The sequence below is a fragment of the Podarcis filfolensis genome, assembly GCF_964270895.1.
Source record: "Podarcis filfolensis genome assembly, chromosome: 3".
Classification (NCBI taxonomy): Eukaryota; Metazoa; Chordata; class Lepidosauria; order Squamata; family Lacertidae; genus Podarcis; species Podarcis filfolensis.
The window spans coordinates 50,296,520-50,320,776 of record NC_139606.1 but is presented as its reverse complement, the minus strand read 5'-3'; the positions used below and the strand labels follow the sequence as shown (position 1 = coordinate 50,320,776).

Below are 24,257 nucleotides of genomic sequence, written 5' to 3'. Positions count from 1 at the left end.
GAATCACAAGGGCACGCATATCTGTTTTAGATACAAATGCTTAAGAACAACAAATTGTCATCTTTTTCAAAAGGAAAGAACTTGATGGGACAACAAACTAAAGTACTGTGTTCTACTGGTCTGAGTGCATCTCTCCTGAGATGCTGTTTTTATTATTTGTCCCTAGCAATCCATGTGAAGGTAACCACATGTGTAACAATAGGAAATCTATAAACTACGGTAATTGCCATTCCCAAAGCAACCCATGGTAGTCTTTGCTTTCCCTTTGCATATTGCAGTTTTCTAGGCCAATTTCATGATTCACAGGCCAAAGGCCCCATAGGCTCTTCACAGAATTCTGTGTAACACTATAAAAAAAGCAATTAAGAATAATGTATCCCAACTCTAATCATATTTACTCTGAAATAAGTTACACTGCTTCCAAATGGGGATGGGTCTATCATTACACTGGAATGAAGGCCACCATAGTAGATTGATTGGTTTGTTTGCAAAAGGACCAATTTTCAGTTCTGAGTTTAAAAGACCTTAGGTGGCAAGATATCTGCCTCATATTTTAGACAGCTGCTACCAGATGAACTGACTGGTTTCGTTTTAATATTGGAGATATAACCCTTTTGTAGGAAAATAAGAATCCACCTTGCTTTTCACTGTATAAAGGCATATTTATTGTTTTATCTTTTCATAAACCACTGAGGGTTGTTGTTTTTACAATCAAGCGGTGATATGAATGAAATAAAAAATAAAAATAAAAATGAAGGAAGTAAAAAAATAAATATTGCCTAGGACTGCAGAATGGCACCCACTAGGGAGCTTGCTTAGAGGTGCTGGGGGACTGTATTCCCTGTCTCTCAGGATGGACATCAGGTCAATGAAGAATGCCTACCTGGTCCTATCCGTCAAGTCTTTCCTCCTCATTCTTTTTACAGTATGTCCATTAGATTGTGAGCCTATATGCAGAGACTGTCTTGTCTTTTAATATATGCACAGCATGCAAAAAGGCAGAGCTTTATAAGCATTAAAAAAACAAAAAGACTCCAGTTCTATATACTAGAGTGGTGTACAACAATAAAACACCATTAAGAACAATGCTGCTGCAGCAGTGCCTATGTGCATGGCACTTTGAAAGGTCCCTATCCAAACCACATTTCTATCTAAAAACCAGATACAAGAGAAACAAAAGAAGAAGGAGAAGGAAATGAAACTGTAGTAAATGGGAAGGGCAGGTTGGGCAGATATTTCAAGAAGAAGAAGAAGAAGAAGAGTTTGGATTTGATATCCCGCCTTTCACTCCCTTTAAGGAGTCTCAAAGCGGCTAACATTCTCCTTTCCCTTCCTCCCCCACAACAAACACTCTGTGAGGTGAGTGGGGCTGAGAGACTTCAAAGAAGTGTGACTGGCCCAAGGTCACCCAGCAGCTGCATGTGGAGGAGCGGAGACGCGAACCCGGTTCCCCAGATTACGAGACTACCGCTCTTAACCACTTACACCACACTGGCTCCATTTCAGCTGTACATTGTGGTTGTATCCAGCATTGCATGAACATAATGCAAGGTAATGCAGTGGATATTTCACTTTTCCTTCTCCCCTGCACCCCATTTTTGTTTTGTTTTTGTTTTTTTTTTTAATTGCATTTTAAAAATAAAGAAAATTAAAAAGTAGAGAAGAGAAGATGCTGCGGTGACCAGCATCAACCCTGGTGTGCTCCAGTATCCTCATGCTGATCCAGGAGCTGATGCCAGACCTGCTACCCCTAACATATGCTGCTCTTTGGATGTCATGGGCCGCTGTGCTGTGGGTTCCTGAAATCTGGTCCTAGCTATAATGAGAATATTTGTAAACCAGGGGATTTTTATTTATTTATTTATTTGGTGCCAGCATTCAACAGGTTCATTACTAACCCACTACAGAACCTTTAACTTCTGTGAGACAGCAGAGATATGGAGTTGCTGTAGACATGATATATGCAATCCAGAATCGCCTTTTAACACCTGCCAGGCGCTATCAGCATCCTTAGCCTAAGGAGAGTTTATGAAGTTCAACCATTGTTTTCTCTCATTTAAATCCAGTGACCCTCTCCTAATGTCACCCTTGCTACAGTATTATCAGTGTTGATCGGAAGGGTCATTCCTTGCAAGATGTCACTAAATCAACATCCCTTCAGGGTCTCATTCTGAAGAGAGGATGTGTGCCTGCAAGTGACCTTTGGAGTTCAAAAAGCGGCTTGAGCAGAGATGCTGTACCATTCATCACCATGGCCAGAGAGGGCATTTGCACAGGGTCCTAGTGGCGAAGAAGGCCTGCTATGAACTTCCTTGTACTCTTTGTGCTAAATATAGGCTGCTTCTTAAAATGATTCATTTTGCTGGGAGGAGGGGGAAGGGGATGGCAGAAGGTGAGGTCACTGAAGTCACAGTAGTTACAGTCAATTCCAGAATGAACTCATGAACACACGCACACAAACACACACAAACTGAGGGCATGCGTGGTTGTTATTAGCATGGGTTACAATAAATCTTATCTTTCACTTCAAATGTTTTGCTTTGGAAGTAGCTAAGTAACAAGCACTTCTTCCACTCATTGAGTAGTGGGGGGTGGGCAGAGAAGCAGAAAGAGGCAAAATGAACTCTTCATTTGAAAACAAACAAGGTTGGGTCTGCTTCAAAAGCTGAGGGAGCTGAAGTACTTCTCACATGTCCTTTAAAGGAGATAAGAGACAAAACACAGTACCAACCATCACTGCTTGTCTTCATGTCGATTCTGATTGAGGGAGCTGAGAGCAGTGAAAGAAACAGGTTGAATCTTAAGGGAAATTTAACACTGTCGGATGTAACAACCAACTTGCTGTTACTGGGTAAAGTATATATGCCATGTGGAAAACTATTTTACATGTTTAAATAATGGCTCACTATAAATAAAGTTATTAGAAACTGTTGGGAGTTGGTTCACAATTTTCAGATACTATATCCAAATCAGATAGATATCTAGTGATAACTACTTTATAAAAGAGAATAAGTTAGACAGTGCTCTGATCTTAGGCTCTCTTCAACATTTTGAAAAACAACTGCTTAGGCGCTCAAGGCAATAATATATTTTTTTTAAAAAAACAACAGCAGCACCACAGACCCTGCTAGACTTCTGTCTGCAGTGTTTGCCAATTCTCGAAAGCACTCTTATTTTGTTTGCTATTGTTTAAGCTTTTTCTATAGAAAGCAAAAGAATCACAAGTGTATCGGCTGCCTGAATCTCAAAGAAATGAAGTCATGGCCTTTACCCACAGTTGCTGCTAAAACGAATGGAGGAAGATTGATTAAGGCTAGAATAGTATACACTCTTACTTGACAGTAAATTGCATTGAACTCAATGGAACTTAGTAATGAGCAGGCACTGTAAACATGGGTGTCTGCAATATTTTTTCTAGGGAGTGGGAAGTAAATAAATAAGCAAACATAACTAGAGTAAGCTCTCTGTTTTTCCTTTGCAAGTAGGGCTTAGAGAACAGTTCTGATGGTTGCTAGATCTGGTGACTGAGTGGCAGGAAGGCCTGGCCTCTTAAAAAAACTTGTATTCTAAGTCTATCACTCTGTTGCTTCTCAGTGGGGAGATCTGGCATCCAGACAATGCTGTTCTACTCACCACTGAAACTCTCAATGAAACCCTAAAACAAACAAACCCTAGGCTAACAACAGAGGACTTCATTTAGAGGTTATCATAAACTACACCAACTCCGAACTACTACTAGCAAAATGAGTACAATGGTACCTCCAGTTTAGAACTTAATTCGTTCTGGAGGTCCGTTCTTAAGTTGAAACTGTTCTTAACCTGAGGTACCACTTTAGCTAATGGGGCCTCCCAGTGCTGCCGTGCGATTTCTGTTCTCATCCTGAAGCAAAGTTCTTAACCTGAGGCAGGTACTATTTCTGGGTTAGCGGAGGCTGTAACCTGAAGCGTATGTAAACCCAAGGTACCACTGTATACAGGTTTACTTTGCAGGGCTTGTATAACCCACATTGGCTCAGCCACAGCCCCACTCCTTGTCATATGTGTAGAATAATTATGAACCTTATCTGCAGTAGCATTGACAGAGTAATTTTTAAAATGTTAAACTTGGGAAGTGCTGGGAGATGTAACTTTTTTGTATTAAACAAGGCCAGAGTTTAAAAAGACTGTGATATTTGCTGATACTATTGATTTTTGTGTTGACACAATACTCTCTACTTACAGCTACACTAACATCCTGAATATCTGAACTGCTTTCCATAGGGCAGCAATCACCAGTTCACCAGGTAAGACCAGCACAAAAGGCTTATGAACAATCCAATAAGACCCTGCTCTACAGCAAAGGTGGGAAACCTTCTGCCAGTGGTCCTAATTAGGGCTGGCAGATGTCCTAGTTTAGCCCATGAGGACATTTCCCCCAAACCACACCCAACTACCACACACCTGCCATCATACCTGATGTCAGGGTGGGGCAAATATGGATACAGCTTCAACTGAACAGTCAGGAGCTTAGACTGAGTTCCTCACTGTTCTTTTGCAAGTGGAGATTCCCATCAGCTGACAGGGGGGTCATCTGCACTAGGGAGGCCCCCCCATTCTGTTTTGAAGCAGACTGCACTGACACTGCTTGCAGAAACAGAGCTTTATTCCTTGAAAATTAAAAAAGTTCCATTTTAGCAAGTATTATCAATGCAAACAGCTTTGGACTAATAAGAGCATGCCTCTTTCGAGACAAATACCCTCTGTCAACTGGCAAATTGCACTTTCACAGGGCTTGCTCCATTTGTGCAAAGTAGTTTGCACTGAAACACTTGCTAAAGCAGAGCTCCCCACCATTTTAGCAAGGTGCTTCAGTGCGAACTGTTTTGTGCTAATGCGGCAAACCCCATTGAAATATTTATTTGTTTGCTGGCTTGTTATTAAATTTCTATACTGCCCTTCATCCAAGGATCACAGAGTCATTTACAATATAAAAACACAAAAATACATACCATAGTAACAAACCAAAAACAATATCCTCCCCAAGTGTAAAAGGCCATAGGATGTTTAATTAGCCAAAGGCCTGAGAGAAGAGGAATGTTTTCACCTGGTGCCTAAATATATGTAACAAAGGTGCCAGGTGAGGCTCCCTGGGAAGAGCCTTCCACAAAGAGGGAGGCACTGCAGAAAAGGCCTGCTCTTGTGCTGCCATCCTCTGAACCTTATGTCCAGCACATGAAAGGGGCCTCAGATTATAACCACTGAGTTATTTTGTATGTAGAGAGGCAGACCTTGAGGTGTCGTGGTCCTGAGCCATTTAAACCTTTATAGGTCAAAACCAGCACTTTGAATTGGGACAAGAAACTAATTGTCAGCCAGTGCAGACAGGCCAGGATTGATGTTACATGCTCAAACCTTTTGCCCTAGTAAGCAACCTGGCCTCTGAATTCTGCACCAGCTAAAGTTTCTGAACCAATCAGCTGATTGTTGCTGGAAGCTCACCTTCAAAGGCGGTTGCTGTAATCATACATCAGCTGACAGGCAGTTACAGCAATAGGCTTTGAACTCTTGACAGGTATCTCACCCGACGTCATTATGACATCAGGTGACTGATAGGTAGGCGCTGCTTCTGCTGAGAAGTAACTCTCAGTTGTGTTCAATGAAACTTACTCTTTAGCATGTATATTTAAGAACTGTAGCACACATCAACCAAATAAACAGTTGGAACATACAGATCTAAATTTCTGTGTATGAGGAAAAATAATCTAATTTATTTTCCACTGAGAGCAACATGTCTACCAATAAATCGTATACCCAAGTATACCCAATATGTTATATTCTGTGTTCCATTTTTTATATCCCAGTAATGTATAGAAAATATGCTGAAATCCGAGAGCCATGTAGCTCACTGGGTGATCTTGGGTCGGCTACTGCCTCTCAGCATAACCTATCTCTCAGGGTTGTGTTGAAGATAAAGTTGGGTGGGGGAGAACCATGTATGTCACCAGGAGCTCCTTGGAGGAAAGGTGGGGTGTAAATGTATTAATAATTTAAAAATAAAAAATATGATACCAAGTGTTTGCATATACTCTGAACATTTATCAGCAGAAGATAAATGCCATCACAAATGCCATTATCACATATTGAAGGATGTCCATTCTTCAGAGCCACTATTATTTCCTGACAATAAGAGCATTTGATAATCTGATAAGGTGAGTTCTTCATAAACTGCAACAAAATATGCTAAGAATATCACGCCTTTGTAACTTGTATTATTATGTGTGAGGCCTTAGAATTATCAGTTTCATAACTACAGTATTCTTTTGGTTTATTAAAAGGTTTGGCACTGATGATAGTTTCATGGAAATGAGAAAGAACATAGTTGGTTTTCTTATATAAAGTTGCTGCTTAAAAAAGAAAGAGAAAGAAATCACTTTAAACCAAACACTTTGCTTGATGGCTCCACTAATTACAGGCCACTGCTGTTCCTGCTGAGCTGAAGAAGGCTGATAGGCTTGTTGTCAAGCAGACAGATTTGCCACTGTTACCCATTAAGGGCTCCGCTTGAGTGTAGACAGAGACATAGAAGAAAAAACGTAAGAAAGCAGCATGTGCATAACCAAACAGGCGTCTGTAGTGAAAAGAAACCCCCTTAAGCCACTTTCTGCTTCATTAACACATGAACACAAGGTAATTGAACACTTCATTCTCCCAACAAGAGTTGAGATTCATCAATCATGGAAATGGAGTTTTGATAAGGTGGTGTGCTGAAAAGTGGCCAAAAGTCTTCTTCAGTTATTTAAACAAGAGATACAGAGACATGAATGTCAATATCCTGCACACAATGTCACCCTCACTATGAAGCTTTAAACTTATTATGAATGACTTCTTTGGAAACAATAAACATTTCAGAAAAAGGATTAAATGTAAACATTAAATGGAAAGATTTTAATTAAATTGTTTCTAATACTAGATATTCATTTTCATTTTGGGGCTTTCCCATCCATTTAACTTGAGAAATTCTGGTTTTGGTTTTTACATTATCAACTGTAATATTACTTGACATTCCAAACAACACATTTGCCAGCCTTCATCATCCTGGTGCCCTCAAGTTGTTTTGGACTACAACTCCCATCATCTCCAACCAGGACATCCATAGTGGTGAGGATGATGAGAGTTGTAGTCTGAAACATCTGGAGTGCATCAGTTGGCAAAGGCTGACATACCCTTACTCATGGAGAGGAAGTAAAAAAGTCTCATTTTCCCAATTCAGGCCTTCAGATGTTTTCCACAGACTAGATCAAGAGAGTATACAAACCTATGATTCTTTGACATTTAAAACCACTGAAGGGAATTACTTTAAATTAATAGAATTTAAACCAACTTTTTTTTTTGTACCAAGAGGCTTGGATGAGTAGACACAGCTAGCCAGTACTTTAAAGACCAGTTGTTCCAATCAAATATATAATCTCATTTGCAAAGATAAAAAGAGACGATAGCACTCAGTCTTTAATAACTCATTGTTAAAGAGCCTTTTTGACTCATAGCAAATTACAGACTGTTTCTTACTTTTCCCAAAAGATTACTGCATTTACATTGTGAGAGAAAAATCACACATAAGTATTTAAAGTGTGGGGGAGAGGAAATTTACCAGTAGAGGGCTGAGGAAAAGCTGACAGACTTTAGCTTTGTGCGAACAATATACTAAAGAATGATTGAATGTAGGTGGTAGACAATATGGAGGAGAGAATTCCACATGCTTTACCTCAACATATCCTACCTAGACCAAGGGTGGGGAGAAGAGGGATCTGTATCAACTGGTCTCTGGATTATTTGTTTAATGATAGCATCAACAAAATGACTTTTCCCAACTAAACCAGGCTGCTGAAATTTTAAAGTAGGCTAACTCAGATTGGATTTCTGTAAGAAAAGATTACAAGCTCAGATCAGTTCTAGTACTGAAAACGAATTCCTACGGTCAACCTGCATTTATGAGTGAATAGTTGAATTATGGAATACATTCCCAATGAGAATGTGATGGCTACCAACTTGGATAGCCTTATCCTCTGTGAATTTTAAATCTATCAATGGCTACTAGTCATGATGCTTTATGTTCTGAATGCCATTTGCTGGAAATTGAAGTTGGGCAGAGTACTGTTCCATTCATATCCTGCTTGTGAGCTTCCCACAGAATCTGATTGTCCCTCTGAGAAATGGATGCTGGATTAGGTGGGCCTGATCCAGTGTGCTCCCTTTCCTAAAACTCTTGCATTTCCTCCTCCACAAAACAAAGTACAGTGGTACCTCAGGTTAAGTACTTAATTCATTCCGTAGGTCCGTACTTAACCTGAAACTGTTCTTAACCTGAAGCACCACTTTAGCTAATGGGGCCTCCTGCTGCCGCTCCACCGCCAGAGTACGATTTCTGTTCTCATCCTGAAGCAAAGTTCTTAACCTGAGGTAATATTTCTGGGTTAGCAGAGTCTGTAACCTGAAGCGTATGTAACCTGAAGCGTATGTAACCCAAGGTACCACTGTACAAGTGTCTAGTGGTGAATGGGAAAGCTCATTTTCAGACAATACTAATAAGCGTGAGGAATCAGAGTGAGACACTCAATGTTTTGTAGCGTCTGATGCTGCAAAACTGTTGACTCTCCAGGGAGCAAAGTGCACAGAATTAGGCACAGGTGATGCACCAGGGAAATGGAAGTATAAATACAAGGAGATAAGACAAGCACCAATGCCTCTTGAGACTTGCAGGTGAAGCTCTCAAAGCTTTTTAAAGCTTTTCTCAGTAAAGGTAAAGGACCGCTGGACCTTGTGGAATAAAGAGTTCCAATAAAAATGAAAACAGGCAAGGTGATCTGCCCAAATATTATCTGTTGCGAATCTAGTGCTTACTAGAGTTGTTGGTTGAATAAGTATCAGGCTAGGTCACTTTGTCAGTTTAAAATAAAACCAGTTTTAAAGACAACAAATGAAAGAGCATAAAAGCACAGTTGACTACTGAACTATGCTCAATAATGTCTCAAACACAATTTTGCAGTTAATTGTCTGCTTCTAAATGTTCATACTAAAAAAAGAGCCTCATGGCCACCAACTACACTTGTAGTACATAGTAGGTGTGAAAAATTGCCCAATGGAGACCAGAGCTAGCTGAAGACATTTTGCTGCTGCCTGAAGTCAAAGACAAGGTGGCAGCCTTCTCCAATTCCATGTGCAGAAACTGACTAGGCTGGCAGTTGAATATCTTATAAAATACTGCTGACAGGACAGCATATTCTACCACACTTGTGGGAAGAAGAATAGTGCAAGAGACACAGGGTAGGCCATGTGGCACACATAGTTCTGTCCTCCAACATTGTGCTGCTCCTCTTACCATTAGGTATCAGTGTGCCTAAAGGTAGGACTGGTCCTGACTGAAACAAGTAATGACAAGAGAAAGTCAAGACATCACTCAATGGAAAGTAGGTGAACAAAAGTGAGACCAGATTGCTAATCTTGATTCTGTCAGTCTGAATAATTTCTCAGTAAAAGAAAAGCAACAGTTGCCTTTTCTCACTAACAAGAATTTTTATTTCCTGTCTGCAACGTAAACTATCCATGGGGAAAGAGAAAGTTGCTAAAGGACCACGTCCTATTATTATTATTAGAGGGTTGCTGAATTCTCTTGTACGTGACAAGTAGGAAAGACATTATTGATAGTCGAATACTGCAAATAGTTTGTCATTATCCAAAATATTGTCTAATTAGAACTATTAGTTGATACCTTGAGTCACTGGAGAATAATTTTTTCTTAGTCTTATAATTATTTTCCCCAGCCTGGACTGGAATTGATCCCTCCACCCAAAAAAGCAAATGCAAACAAGTGCTTAGTGTGGCCCCATGCATTCAGTGTTGATCTAAGTACAATGTCTATTTATGAAAAATAAAACATTTGAATGAGGACAAAATTATTGCTGACATCAGGGGACAATTCACTCTCAGTGACTTCTGTGGGGCCACACCCATTTACATCCGATAAAAACATCTTGATTCAAAGTGGCCTTAAAGCCATTGCAAAATGTGTGTGAGAGTTGGGTGGGTGGGTGAACTTATATTGCTGTGAAAAAGTAGACGCTGTTTAAAAAGGACAAATACCCTCTACGATTAATTTTGTAAAAATACTAAATGATGTTTTTGATAGTTCCAAGTTCAGTTTTGCTTGTGTTCCATTGCATTCTCTCTCCCCACCCCACATATTAAACATAGCCATATACATAAGCTGAGCATTGTGATTAATTAAGGCTTTGCATGGAGTGCTAAAAGCCTTACTGATTCACAATATGCTTTATTGCAAGCTGTAAGAAAACTGGAAAGCAATCATCTGTTTCTGTTTGGATTTTTGCGGGGTGGTCTTGCTGGTGGTTTTGTTTTAGGTCTACTTTTATAAAAGAAAAAATTCTCTTAACAATATAAGTTAGTTAAACTCATCAACCTTTTCAATGTCATTAGTTTTGATTGAAAGATTAGCTAGTTAAAGAATTTGATTATGAAATACTCATTTCCAGTTTCTCCTTTCTTTTTTTCTTATCGTGCGTCAGTCTACTCCATCCTGAATTGATTAAACCCACACTAGATAATAGAACTTTGAAGAGGAGGGGGGTGGAAATCCTTGCACAACTGGTTTCTGGTTATGACCATCTTTTAGTGAAAGCTTGCTAACAATGAGAAAAGTTGAAAGGTCAGGGTGGATAAGCTACGTAGCCCCATTCTCCTTCTCCACCCCCTCCACATCAGCAACACTTTCCAGGCTTTGACTATAATTACTGAGAATAAAAATACATGAAAAACTACTTCTGCATTATAGATTCACAGGTGTGCATTCCTAAAATAGTTATAACTGCAGCAAAAACATTCCCTTCTCTCTTTCTATGGCAGCAAATAATCATATGGTTGAATTCAGCAAAGCCATAAACAAAGACCTATCAAAATCAATAGACTTGCTAGCATGACTTGGTAGGATTTAACTCAACGTATACCTTATTGTATAAAAACATGCTGCCTGACTAATAACACAGAGTGTAGAGTATCGTTTCAGCAACTGAGCTATCAATCAGGAAAATCCTAGTTCCAATCAAAGGAAAGGCACTATCTCTCAGCCTCAGTAACAATACTGACTTACAGCATTGTTGCAAGAATTACGTGAACTCATTTCTGTTTTACTGCTATCAGTGGACCAATGAACTACAAATGAACAATGAGTAGCTTGGTAACTATGCAAACATATTGAAACTTGTGTGAAACATGCAGACGCTTTCTGCAGTGGGGGAAGATTCTTCCATGCATCTTAACTGGAACTCCTCTCCTCTCAGTCCCATGGAATTCAAACAGCGTACTGTAACATGTTTCACTTCATACAGGTTTTCTTTTAAAAGGTCTACCCGAACACACGTTATTTTAGAACAACTTTACAATTCTATGATTCTATACCAAAAATGTCCTCACACCTTAGTGCAGCAATGCTAGTCCCAATTCCCAGGCCTTGTTTTGATTTTTCTGGTGTTCACTTGAAGCAATATAAAAATGTGCCAAAACTTGTATGACTAGACTCTGTGGCAGGACCAAAAAAGAAAAAGGGAGAAGGATGCTCTACATTACTACCTCAAATTCATAGAAAAGCTGTACATAGCCTGATGTCTTGTACATCAACAGCAAACTCAATATTCACATGTGAAATGCATAGACAAAGTGCATAGCCAAGTGTGGACTAATTTAAAAACATTTTGTAGCAGGTCCCACTGGTACTTCTACACGGTACAGTATACTGGGACACGGGTGGCACTGTGGTCAAAACCACTGAGCTTCTTGGGTTTGTCGATCAGAAGGTTGGCTGTTTGAATCCACGCAATAGGGTGAGTTCCCGTTGCTCTATTCCAGCTTCTGCCAACCTAGCAGTTCAAAAGCACGCCACTGCAAGTAGATAAATAGGTACTGCTGCGGCGGGAAGGTAAAGGGCTTTCCATGCGCTCTGGTTTCTGTCATGGTGCTCTGTTGCACCAGAAACGGTTTAGTCATGCAGGCCACATGACCCAGAAAGCTGTCTGTGGACAAATGCTGGCTCTCTCAGCCTGAAGCGAGATGAATGCTGCACCCTATAATCACCTTGGACTGAACCTAACCATCCAGGCGTCCTTTACCTTTTTACTGCTACACATATATTATCGGTGCTAGGACAGTGCTGATAAATAGAAAGATTTTCATACATAACACAAATTATTTCTGCCTGCTCCTTCCGCTTGCTTCAATATGTTCATGTGAGTGAGCACCACAGCATACAGAAGGGAGGTTAGTGGGACTAGGAGTCCACTTTCTGCATCCATTCCTCTACCCACAATATACTTGTTTGTTGACCAAGGAGAAAGGGTAGACTGGAGGAAGATATGGGAGGTGCACACATGCCTCCTTTTTCTTGTAATGCCCTGGTGCAAAGTTTGCATGCATGCCCATTTAAAACCCATTACAGGAAGGGGTGGGGAGCAGGGTTCTATAATCCCATATCTGCCTGAAGGTACCCTGTCGCCCTCAAGAAGTTGTTGAACTTCCTATCCGCCCCAGTCAGCACGGCAATCAGTCAGAGGTGGTGACAGTCCTAGGAACATCTGGAGCACCACAGGCTCCCCACAAAGAATACATACGCTTCTTACTTTGAATGTGCAGTAATCTGATTCAACATTTCTTTTGGTGTAGGATGTTGTACAATATATGCAAACTACCAAAAATAGTTATATAACTAGGATCTCCTTTTCCTTTAACTGAAAATATTTTTGGAAACTACCTCCCCTGGAAAAAAATTGTTCAGTAAATTTCCATTTCCTTGGACCACCATAAAAAGCAAACTGTTAAAAAAGAAGAAGAAGAACATAGCATATTTTCCAAGACTCATGCAATAAATCTTCTGTTTTAGGCAATGGATATTTTAAATAAAAACATGGAAAGAAAAGAATATATGACTTTTCCCTACCACAAAGGTCAGGCTTTCTCCCCCCCCCCCCCTTTTCCTTTTGAAGGCTTACGAATAGGATAGTACTTTATACTCTTATTATAAATACAATAGAGATAAATGGCCTAAACAGAAAATTAAAAAGTAGAAATATCAGTGGAGAAACAGTCATCCCCATTTCTTACTATCTTAGGTGAGATGTATTTATTTTATTTTTTTGGTAATTTAATTTTTTTTAATCGAACAACAGCCTCCTACTATTTTTTGTGATTTCATGTTTTTTATATAAAAAAAGGAATCTGCATAAATCCACAATGCCTTAAGGCGTTTGAAGAAACACTTAGGTTAGACCAGCAGCTTCTAATTCCATACACCACCTATTGTCTCCTTCAGCTTTGAATGACAAAAAGGGGACAGAAAGCTAGTACCTGGATTTAACATCGGAGAATCATTGGGAAATCTTATCCACCAACTTTAAGTCACTTTATAAAACACAACCTATATAAAAAGATGATTTATAAAGCTAATTTTGATAGGCAGACCAGGAGACACACAGGGAGCTGTCGTAGTATTTTAGTTAAGACAGATTTTAGATAACACGTTTTCCCTAGAAAAACAGATTGAGATTCATTGCAAGTTCCCAAATCAGTTTCTCACTGCTGTCAAGGGGGTGGGGGAGTTGGCTGGAATCCAGAAAGATACTTTAGGCACACTCAAGCACTTGAGCATGTCCTGTTGTATTATTGTCTTCCACCCCTCCCCTGGGAAAAGCAAAGACAACAAAGAGAGTTGTGGCACCTTAAAGACAACACATATTATTATGGATTTTTTCTTTGGCTCCAGGTTGGCACAAAATAAGCTACCCATACACCTATATCACCAACTGTATTTGAAAATCCCCTCAGTTCCAAAAGTGTTTTGCGCTGCGTATGTGGGATTTGTGGGGCGGGCAGGGCAAGTTGTGCTGTTCAGAAAACACAAGCCGAAACCATGCGCGAGCATGCAAAAGTTGTTGGTTCTTTGGATCCTGGCCAACTTAAGAACATCTTGTGCACATTGTCACTTTTAAGCTGGATTTCATTGCAGAAGGCTGACCAAAATTAAAGCGATGCAGCTCAGTCTGACAAATAAGCTGTTTGTTGCGCTAACCACTTTAATAAGCACATCTAAGGCACTATCTATATTTTAAAATGAAAAGCACATACTACATGTAAATAAATATTTAATTTGTTCCATTTTATTATTGTGTGAAACACTGTGGTGTTTCTTTCTGTAAATTAAAATTAATAACAACATGCATCCCTTTCTTAACCCGTCCTCCATCCAACTTCCTATGGGACTGGTTGAGTGGAAAATGGAAAGGTTCTGGTGTATCTTTTTGCAACACTTATGCAATATTGCTGTCGTTTGCAACTTTTTTTTTTTAAAAAAGGGTCCATATTCCTCATTCAGAGACTCCTTCAGACAGTGGTATATTGTTATTGTATTTTGTGTTTGTCTTAATTACGATTTTTAGACCTTTTAATATTTTTATTCCTATAAACAATATAAATGTGATACTTTACCATTTTTATAAATGCACAGTTATGAAACTGTTTTATAGAAATTTTATTTTCTTTAAATGTATCTTGTTTGCTTGTAGGAGCAAAACAATCAGTAAACTACACTGACACCTTTTTATATAGATACATTTTATTAAAAGTAAACCATTTCTAAAACTTTATGAATAAAAACAGACTTTTTAATTACTCTATTAGTTAGGAGGCCTAGTTCGCAGGTCACATTTAACTATGGCTTAGTGTGAATGAGCAGTGTACAGGTTGTGCATCTATTTTTTGACTTGTTTAACATTTGTTTGTTTGTTTATGAATCACTTCCCATGAAACATCCCAAAGTGATATAACACGATGTGTGAACACAGCTCAAGACTTTTGCTTTATCAAAGCAAGCAGCATTGCAAATGGTTTATATTATCTGTCAAATTTAGTTTACATCTTCTGTAAACATGTTTTTGTCAAAAGGCATATTGATAGGTAAAACATATAAATCCATGCCACTTATCTTAAACTCATATGGTCTTAACAAAAAAATTTTTTCCTTCCAGTAGCACCTTAAAGACCAACTAAGTTAGTTCTTGGTATGAGCTTTCGTGTGCATGCACACTTCTTCAGATACACTGAAACAGAAGTTGCCAGATCCTTCTATATAGTGAGAAGGTGGGGAGGGGTGTGCATGCACACGAAAGAAGAAGTGTGCATGCACACGAAAGCTCATACCAATAACTAATATCTGAAGAAGTGTGCATGCACACGAAAGCTCATACCAAGAACTAACTTAGTTGGTCTTTAAGGTGCCACTGGAAGAAAAAAATTTTTTTGTTTTGACTATGGCAGACCAACACGGCTACCTATCTGTAACTCATATGGTCTTGTTTAGTCAGAGATGTTTGAAAAGAGAGAGAAAGAGATATTGAACACTGAATAGGTTTTTAGAAATGCAACAAAGTTGTGAGACTACAGTACTCATTCATTACATTACCAGAACATTACTGCAGTTTGCTAGGCTAAATAAAAATTCAAGATGAGTATGGTTCAGTTTTTTTAAAAGGTCATGGATTTATGAAGTGAACATAATATTTAGGAAATGGTCCCACAATGCTGAGTTTTCGGAAGCTAGTTCTGCGCTCCTGGGCTTTATGTGTCCACCTTCACCAGCCACAACTAGGCAGGTAGCAAGTGAAACTAAACAATGTTTTCAAACACCTTATAATATAACCGGATCCAGAAATCTGAACTCCCATTGTGAGGATATTAAATCATACGGTTAAGAGAAATCTGTTAGGCTTATATCCTTTTTGCATTATTTTGTTTCTGTGAGATCCAGGCCTTCTGACAGTCACTATGCTTAAAATGGGTGGATTCCAGCTTATGCCCTTGGAGTCATGAATGCACTTTTAATCCAACAGAGGAGGGGAAGCAACTGACTGCCAATTCCTTCTTCCCTAGGCATTCCTTCATGCCACCTTCATTCGTGTCCTGAAAGCTCCCCAACAATTCTCTCAAGCTGATTTTGGGGAGGCTGGGAAGGAGGAGGCAAAAATCACCCCCCTCCTATTCTACTAGAAGACACTTTGTTGCATTGAAAGACCTTCATTGAATGGGCAGAAAGTGGATTCCATCCAGTGTAGTATCTTTTTCAAACATCATCATGTTGACATGTATGAAATAAGCAAATATTTATTTGCACAGAAAAGTTATATTCTGTTTTCATGTGCATACATCAAGAAGCAATAAAGGAATGCAAGGAATATACAAGCAAGCAAGCAAGCAAGCAAGCAAGCAAGCAAGCAAGCAAACAAACAAACAAACAGCACAACACCAATCTCATATGAAATATCTAATTATTCCATTGGACTAGACTTTGAAGTCTGAGTTAGTACTATTAAAATTTATTATTTCAAGACAAGGAACACACAGGTAGGCTATCCTGAAATAGAATATTTTTGGACCACAGACTGATAATAGCCAAAATTAATCTCAGAGTCTATATTGTTATTTATCATTAAAACAATCTACCACATCAAGAAAAAACAGACTCTTGCCATGTATCATTCATTGCAACAGGACATAGGTAGTTATAGGTCTATTGTTTTTGGCTAGGAGAAATTCAATTGTTTGTTGAAAAATCAGTGGCAGCAAGAAGTTGTTTGGGGTTTCTTCTCCCCACCCCCCTTATAAACAGAGCAACTCCACAAATATTGGGAAATCCTCTTGCACATATTTTCCAAAATTTCAAAATGTTAAAGTTAATGGAAGATTGTTATAATAATATATAAGACTGCAGACAGTATTTGGTGTAGCTATAAAAGAGGCAAGAGAACAGAGAAAGGAGGTAATGAGAAGAGCAAAAACAGATAATTTGTTTAAAGAATGCATGAAATTGCCCACTTGGTATTTTTCAAATGCAGGTACTGCAATAGCAGTAATATTATACACTGTATTTTTTCCTTTTTACAGTTTTACTGAAAACTTACTATTAGGAAAGCAGGTAAATAGAAAAAAGGAAGGCAGATAGTGATACCTGCTTTCACATTATAAATATATATATAATATATCCTTCCCACAAGACACTTGCCCTTCAAAACCCTTTCTCTTTTGCATTTTCCCCTAATTAAATTGATCAAAGTACACATTAATTAGATAACACAAGATATCCTAAACTGCCAAGACTGGTTTTCACAATTCTTTTCACAAGTGCTCAAAACCTAACAGAAATAAATAATGCCTCCATTTGTTTCCTATTGACCTATACTTTTCTTAGTACAGAAGGTTTACAAATTGGGAGTCTTGATTTATTTTAACCCATAGTGATTGTGACAATTCAAAAAGGATGTTTTCCTGAACTAATACAGACAAATTTTTGCAGAGACAGGCTTATGTACTGGGCAGTCCCTAAACTCCATTACATCAAACAAGCTGATAATAAGAGGGTTGCCAACATGAGTGTTTAGGAACCTTTAATCACGAACACAGTATTATCAGGAAGCCACTTATAACGCACCTACATCTGGTAAACTAGACAGGGCTGGAGCACTTCTAAATATATAGAAGCTACTATTCAGGTGTGATTAAAAATGTCTGACTTTAAGGAGGGCACAAACTTTGAACGGCTTTTAGGGGGATTATAGAAGATATGATTAATGCAACATATGCCTTAGCCTAAAACAAAAGTCAACCAACGACTGCATAGGTAAGGTGAATGAGGAGGGGAGATGGAAATCCTCCTTTTATGCTTGTGTGCTTCTGGAATGCAGATTGAAAGATCATAGCAAAACTTTAATGTATTGGCAAATACATTAAAGGAAAACAGTTTAATCCTAGAACAAATACAAGGCTAACCTACTCTGATATTAGTCTCTCTCTACATACATCGCTTCCAATGAAACTAGGAAAATTGATACTAACCAAGGATTAAGTGCAAGATTTCTACAATGCGCCTTGCCAATCAAAAAAACAATTCACTTATGAATCAAAATTTCTACTGCGGTTAATGTAAATATTATCCCAGCAGTTCTTGTCCCATCAAGTAAACATTAGCTACCAAGTATGCTTTTCATTTTCATAGTATCTAATCCTTTTCAACTTCCCATAATAGATGATTATTGAAAAATTTGCTATCAGTTGCTAAATTGTGATTCTTACTAATTATAACCAAGCTATAAGCCAAAGGAGAAGATGCACACTATGGACATAGGACCACCATTCAAAACAAATTTATATTGCAGGTTTTGAAGGTTGTTTGGCATGCAGTGGCTATGCATCAGCAGGGCTTCCCTCCAGGAATGGCTAGCAGCAGAACGCACCACGCAAGGAGGCTAGAATGGGAGTTCCCAAGCTGTGGTTTATGAAATGCTTTCAGGTGGAATGTGGCACATGTTGGCATTAAATATTCCTATTGATTTAAAATTGTATTACTTCTTTTGCTTCTTAGATGGTATTTTATTGTGTTGCTATTTGAATTCAATATCAGGAATGAAAAGCAATAATGCTACTATTAAAAATCATACAGCATTTTGCACAGCACATTGCAATTGCTGCAACAGGCAGAAAAATCATTATGTGGTCTGCCAAGAGTCTCAGCAATTTTCAAGTGATAATGAGATAAACTGTTTGGGAACCAATGGGCTGGCACCACAATTAAGAACGGTTTACATCAGCCACATGGAATCATGTACACTTATGGATGTTACCTCTGCATTTCCCATGTCTTGTAAAAATCAGCCCTGTGTGCTCCACGGGGCATTTTAATTTTGTTTGGTACCAACTTGCTTTTGAAATTCAAAAGGGGGCATCAAAAGCAGTTTGTGATGAGACCAAAAAAGTCTGCTATGTACTGTAATCTCTACACTGCAACTGAAAAATCAAGTGTAGCATAATTTAAACCCTTTATGGGAATGCTTTCCTAAGAGCAATGCTAATCTAATAAGTTGTTATGGCAGAGACCATTAACATGCTCATCTGGAAGTATATTGTACTTCTGTTTAAATATTATTAGGGCTTGTGGCAAAGGATCAGTACTACTGCAGTACCTATCTTGTTTCATGCTTAGGCACATGCCTTGTGGACTGAAAAGACAACCCAAACACAGAATAATTGGAGAAGCAAACATTTGTTTAGCATTCAAACCAAGAAGGAAAAGGCACCAATTTTAAAGAAACTGAGATGATTACTAGCAGAAAAAGGAAAGAAGGTGGGTGGGCAGACTGCGGGGGAAAAGAGATACACAGCAGTAAGCGCTGCTCAACTTCTAAAACCAATACTCAGTGACAGCGATTTACCACAGGTTGCTTTTCTTTTTTTTTAAGTAGCGAAAACGATGGAAAATAATCGACATGCTATTTAAACCTTCCAGTGCCAAGAAAATAAATTATGTTGAATTACAATGCTTACACTCACAGTTATCAGATATTTATATTCATATCAGATGGAATCACTTAGAGAGCAATCTACCGACCACAAACTCTGTTCATTTCAAAGGGGCTTATGCTTGAGCCTTGTCCAAATTAGATGGATTGCACCTCTTAATCTGTAGCACCAGGGACTGAAATTAATACTTCTGCTATACGATACCAATTACATTTCCCTGTATGGATTTTTGTTGTTGTTTGCCTTGGTAATTACATGGTTGCATTTCAGTGCCAATTACATCAGACACTGTATATGAGTTTGTTAAAAAAACACACAACAAGAGCAAAACAAAAAAACCATTTTTTCTCCCAGGCCTACTGTAAAAATCTACTGTAAACCTGTTAAGCAGCTATACATCTTCATTTATTTGTACTCTATTACAAGCAGATCTTTGATAAGTTTTCACTCTTGCGTGTTAGACTAAATATTGTTATGTTTGATTGACCACATCATATTGAGCTGGGTGGTAATAAAATTACTTCCTAGTCACATCAAAGATTAATAATGGGACATTTAGCCCATATTGGCTCATTGCAACTTGCTAGTAATCTATTCAAGTTAATGCACATTTGCACACGTAATGCAATCTCTAGAGCAATATTGAAAGATTTACAACTATTAAAATTGATTGTGTTTACTCAGATGAATTTAGGAAAAAAACAACCTTTTTTAATGTTCTTCTTGCAGGGAACTGAGCTATGTATTCAATGAAACTGAGCAGGTACCGGTAATTCATTACATTTTTTTCAGTCAAAGTGTGACTTAGAAACTGTTATATAATCTATTAGATAACATTTCTGTAGCATGCATTACTGTATTAACACAGCCAATGCATCTTCCTAAATAACGCTTAATTTCTGAAATCCTGAAACAGTGGAATTTTGCTATTCATTCCAGTTAAATAAGATTTATACCATTATATATTCTGCACCATTCACTAAGTTGTCAAATTAATAAATATTCAATTGTTTGCCCTATATTAGTCTACTAAGGATAGTGTTTTAAGGGGGGGGGATGTTTCCAAAAGCAAATATATCTAAAAGTACGAACAATAATTTTAAAAATAGGAAAAAGTGTTGAAAATTGTATTTATTTTAATGAAAATTGGCATAGAAATATAGTGAATCAAATCGACATCAGTATAAATTACTTTTCAACTATCACATGTAGATCATATTTGTCAAATAATTTTGCAATCTTCTGCTACAGCATCAAGACTAAATTTTTTTCCCTTCTCAACTACAGCTGAATTCTCTTGAGCAGGCAGTTTAGAACTGAGCTAATGTCTCAATTGTACATAGGATTGCAACCTACTCATAAATCGGTAATCCCCATTGAACTCTTAAGACTTACTTATGAGTAAGCACACATAGGATTGTAGGTCACATACAGCCCAATCTTGCACATATATATTCAAAAGGATGTCCCACTATGTTTAATGGAACTAACTTTCAAGGAAGTGTGACAGGACTGCAGCCTCAGCTTATTAAAGTCAACTACTGTATGATAAAGACTTGATAGATAATATTATCCATGTGATTCAGCTCAATAAATGAGTCCACTTGTTGGCAGTTACAGCCATGTAAAGGCAAAATTAAATGAATGAAACTTAACTGCAGCTGAACAAAATGTAACAGATAATCTTTACAGTATATACTGACAATAAACAATGTAATTTGTTATGATTTGCCACACTAGGACACAAAGGAGCTACTAAAGAACCTTTCTAGACACTTTATTTTTGGCTGCAGTCCTATGCACTGACAGACAATAGCAGTTTAACTAAGCCTGCAGCCATTGAATAATCCATTAGAAACAACTATGTTAAGTACTCTCGTATTAAAATATATTAAGTATGATTTATTGGTCCCTGATGAACAGCTCTAGAGCTTTCAGTAGTTCTGATGCTGAAGCCAGTGAGCATGTAAGTTTCCACAACGAAAAGTTTATTTCACTTCAACTCCTAGGTGTCAAGATGGACACTTTAATTAAGATACCAATAATCAATATGTGTTCCTTTTCATTCCATTTGTCAGTTATGTACTTCTTTAAAAAATGGAAAAGGGTAGCACTCATAGACTGTGTTAAAATGTGCATAAATAAAGGAAATGACATCTTTGCTAAATACATTGTAGCTAATTTGTTCTTATGAAATGCACCTTCTTGTTCAGGAGATCAGCTAAACAAACAGAGAAAGTTAACAGTGATAGTAAGTAGCCGCATGACATGGCCTTGATTTTTAATCTTTGGTTAAAACATGTCTTACCTTTTCCAAATCTTCTTTTTAATGCTTTCAAGCAAATGATCTAAGGGGAAAAGCAAACAGAATCCTAATAGAACAAAATATAATTTTCACTCCGCACTTTCTTTTGCAATCCGCCCCCCCTGCCCCCACTTCACATTTCAAACCAGTTAATTCCCTACTGTTTGAACAATACAAACAGGATGTTTCCTGTTGACATATTATTTTTACTGGTCAACAGTAAAGTCTTCCATTTCCTAAATAGCACGGCCACTAATTTTATCTGCCATAATCTTGCAAGGAGAGCAAACAAAAATGGGAAAAGCCAGAGAAGTCTCAAATTCATTTATAAATTCCCAATAAAGGTTAATAGTTAAACTCCTTGTCTCTCCCACATGCTCCACCCTCCTGCACGAATGGATGGTGCCTTGAAGGAATCAAATGTTTTTGTTCTCTTTTTACCAGAAGCCAGACGAGAGTGTCACCATCTCCACTTTTATTTACGGGTTGAGCAACAGCGGTTCCTCAAAAATCTCACGTTAATCCTAGAGAGGTTGACTGCCCTAAACTAACAGATCTGATATGTGAAATACATTTGAATCAATCTTCCTTTTTCTTTTTAACAAAAGGAATCCTTCCCTGCCCCCCACCTCCAGTAGAAAACATCCCACCTGCTCCAAAATGCGGTAGGATTTCAAGAAAGGAATTAAAGATCTTCCCGGTGGTTTCTTCTTCAGGTGAATTCTTTGGACGCCTCCCCCCCTTCGGTCTGGAGCTTTAAACCTGAAAAACAAACACCTCTATTGAATTCAAAGTAAGCTTTGGTGGGGTCTGAGTTAATTCTCTATCAGACAGCAAGTCTCAGTGTCTGGTTACACAAACACACCTTCACTCAGGTTGGAGAGAGGTTCCTTAGAAACCAAAAAATCAGAAAAGACAAAGATGAGGGAAGGAAAGAGGTACTTCCATAACCCTGGACAGGTTTAGTGCTGATTTTACGCGAAGACATACTTTTTTTTTGGGAGGGGAATGTTTAAAAACCAAAAACCAACCCCCCACACACCCAGCCTGATGATTCAAAAACGTGAAAATAAAAAGGAAGGCTGTGATCTTAAGCGTGCACCATTGGAAGCAAGTCTCTTATTCACAGGTAAATTAAGTAAAAGGCACACGTGCGCAGAAAGTATTTAAGTTCACAATTCTTGCAGCCCGTCCGTTAAACTCGAAGCTTTGCCCGACGAGGCGGTCTTGTGCAGCGCGGTCTGCTCGGGAGTGAACCTGATGGAATTCCCAGGCACGTGCGAACAGGAAGTCTAATAAACACGCATCTTCCACCCAGAGCCCCATGCCTTTCCTCCATTCCCGATTAACTTCAGGATCAGACGCGCTGAACAACCTCCCCGCCCCCCCCCCGCAATGCCAGCATCATCATGCATCCACACGAGCAGCCACCGGGGCGACTTACCCGACTCTTCCCACTAGGCTGTGTCCCAAGAGCAGGAAGCCCCGGCCCCATCTCCCTAGCAGGCAAACGCAGCATCGCGCACAAAGCGCGCCAAGACGCCGGCAGCCGCTGCTCTCCCACAGCCCGCCGCGCTCGCAGACAGGGACCGGGGCGCGCGAGGAGAGAGGCGGAGGGTGGGCGCGCGCGCGCGCGAGGACCGGGAAAGGCGAAGCTGAGGAGGAGCAGGAGGTGGGCACCGTGCTGTCCCTATGCTTCCCTCCTGGGCTATTGAGGGTTATAGAGAGGCTCTATTATATCTCGGCTGGAAGAAGCCCCAGTCAGACTTGTGTGGAGAACATGAGGCGTCCTCCTTCTAACTCCTCAGAGGAAGGGGCAGCTTCCCTCCGAGCGGCGGCTCCCTCTCATGCCTTCTGCTTCCCGAGTTGACGAGGCGGGTTCTCTCGCTCGCTCGCACACACAAGACCCCCCCCGCCGCCCCCGTGTGCTCGCGTGCGTGAGAGGACCCCTGCGAGCGTCAGCCTCGTGGGTGGCTGGGTGGGTGCGTGGCGAAGAGAAGAGCGAGGCGACGCACACAAGCGGGGCACTTCAAAGCAGCCTTTTGGTGCGCGCGGGGGGTGTGGGAAAGAGGGGCAGAGGCGCAGCTGCGAGCCTTGGCGGACGAGCTCGCGCAGCACAAGCCACGCGCCCAGCTAGCTAGCTATTCGCCCCGGCAGCTTAACATTGACAGTGTGTGGTGTGTGTGTGTTGTTGTTGTTGGGTGGTTTTTTTCTTCGCCTTTTAGTTTAAAAACACTCCCCACATTCCTTCCCCAAACCCCCTCTGATTGGGCAGTTTCCCGTCTGTCACGTGCCACTCTCTTCAAACCGCCCCCCCCCCGCTTTCCTGTTTAGGGGAAGCGGGGCGGGGGGGGGAAGCTACTTGATTCATTCACTTTCACTTTGGTTCGTCAGGCTTGATCCTGAGGGAATTCAGACAGGGGGGAGGGGGAGGGGAGGGGAGCGTAGGTTGGTTTCCTTCGCTGGGGAAATGACACTGCAGGTTTTTTTTTCCTTGGGAAAGAAACGGGCGTGGGGAAGGTCTTCGTTTACATAATAAGCCTCAGTGGTACGTCGAGGTGAGCTCTGG

The 24,257-nt window shown here is 39.6% G+C and overlaps 1 protein-coding gene across 2 annotated transcripts in view; it reads right to left on the bottom strand.

The window, feature by feature from the left end:
• PRDM1 (PR/SET domain 1) overlaps positions 1-23,843 on the bottom strand; it is an 87,113-nt gene extending 63,270 nt beyond the window's left edge. The window contains exons 1-3 of one of the 2 annotated variants that reach the window (XM_083608346.1): positions 23,133-23,843; positions 22,339-22,450; positions 21,692-21,731 (exon numbers count right to left, since the gene is read on the bottom strand). The gene's annotated coding sequence lies outside the window, so the exon portion shown is untranslated. Of the gene's footprint in view, positions 1-21,691; positions 21,756-22,338; positions 22,451-23,132 lie in introns of both variants that reach the window. The other variant, XM_083608344.1, reaches the window with a different exon arrangement.
• Between the last annotated feature and the right edge of the window lie 414 nt (positions 23,844-24,257).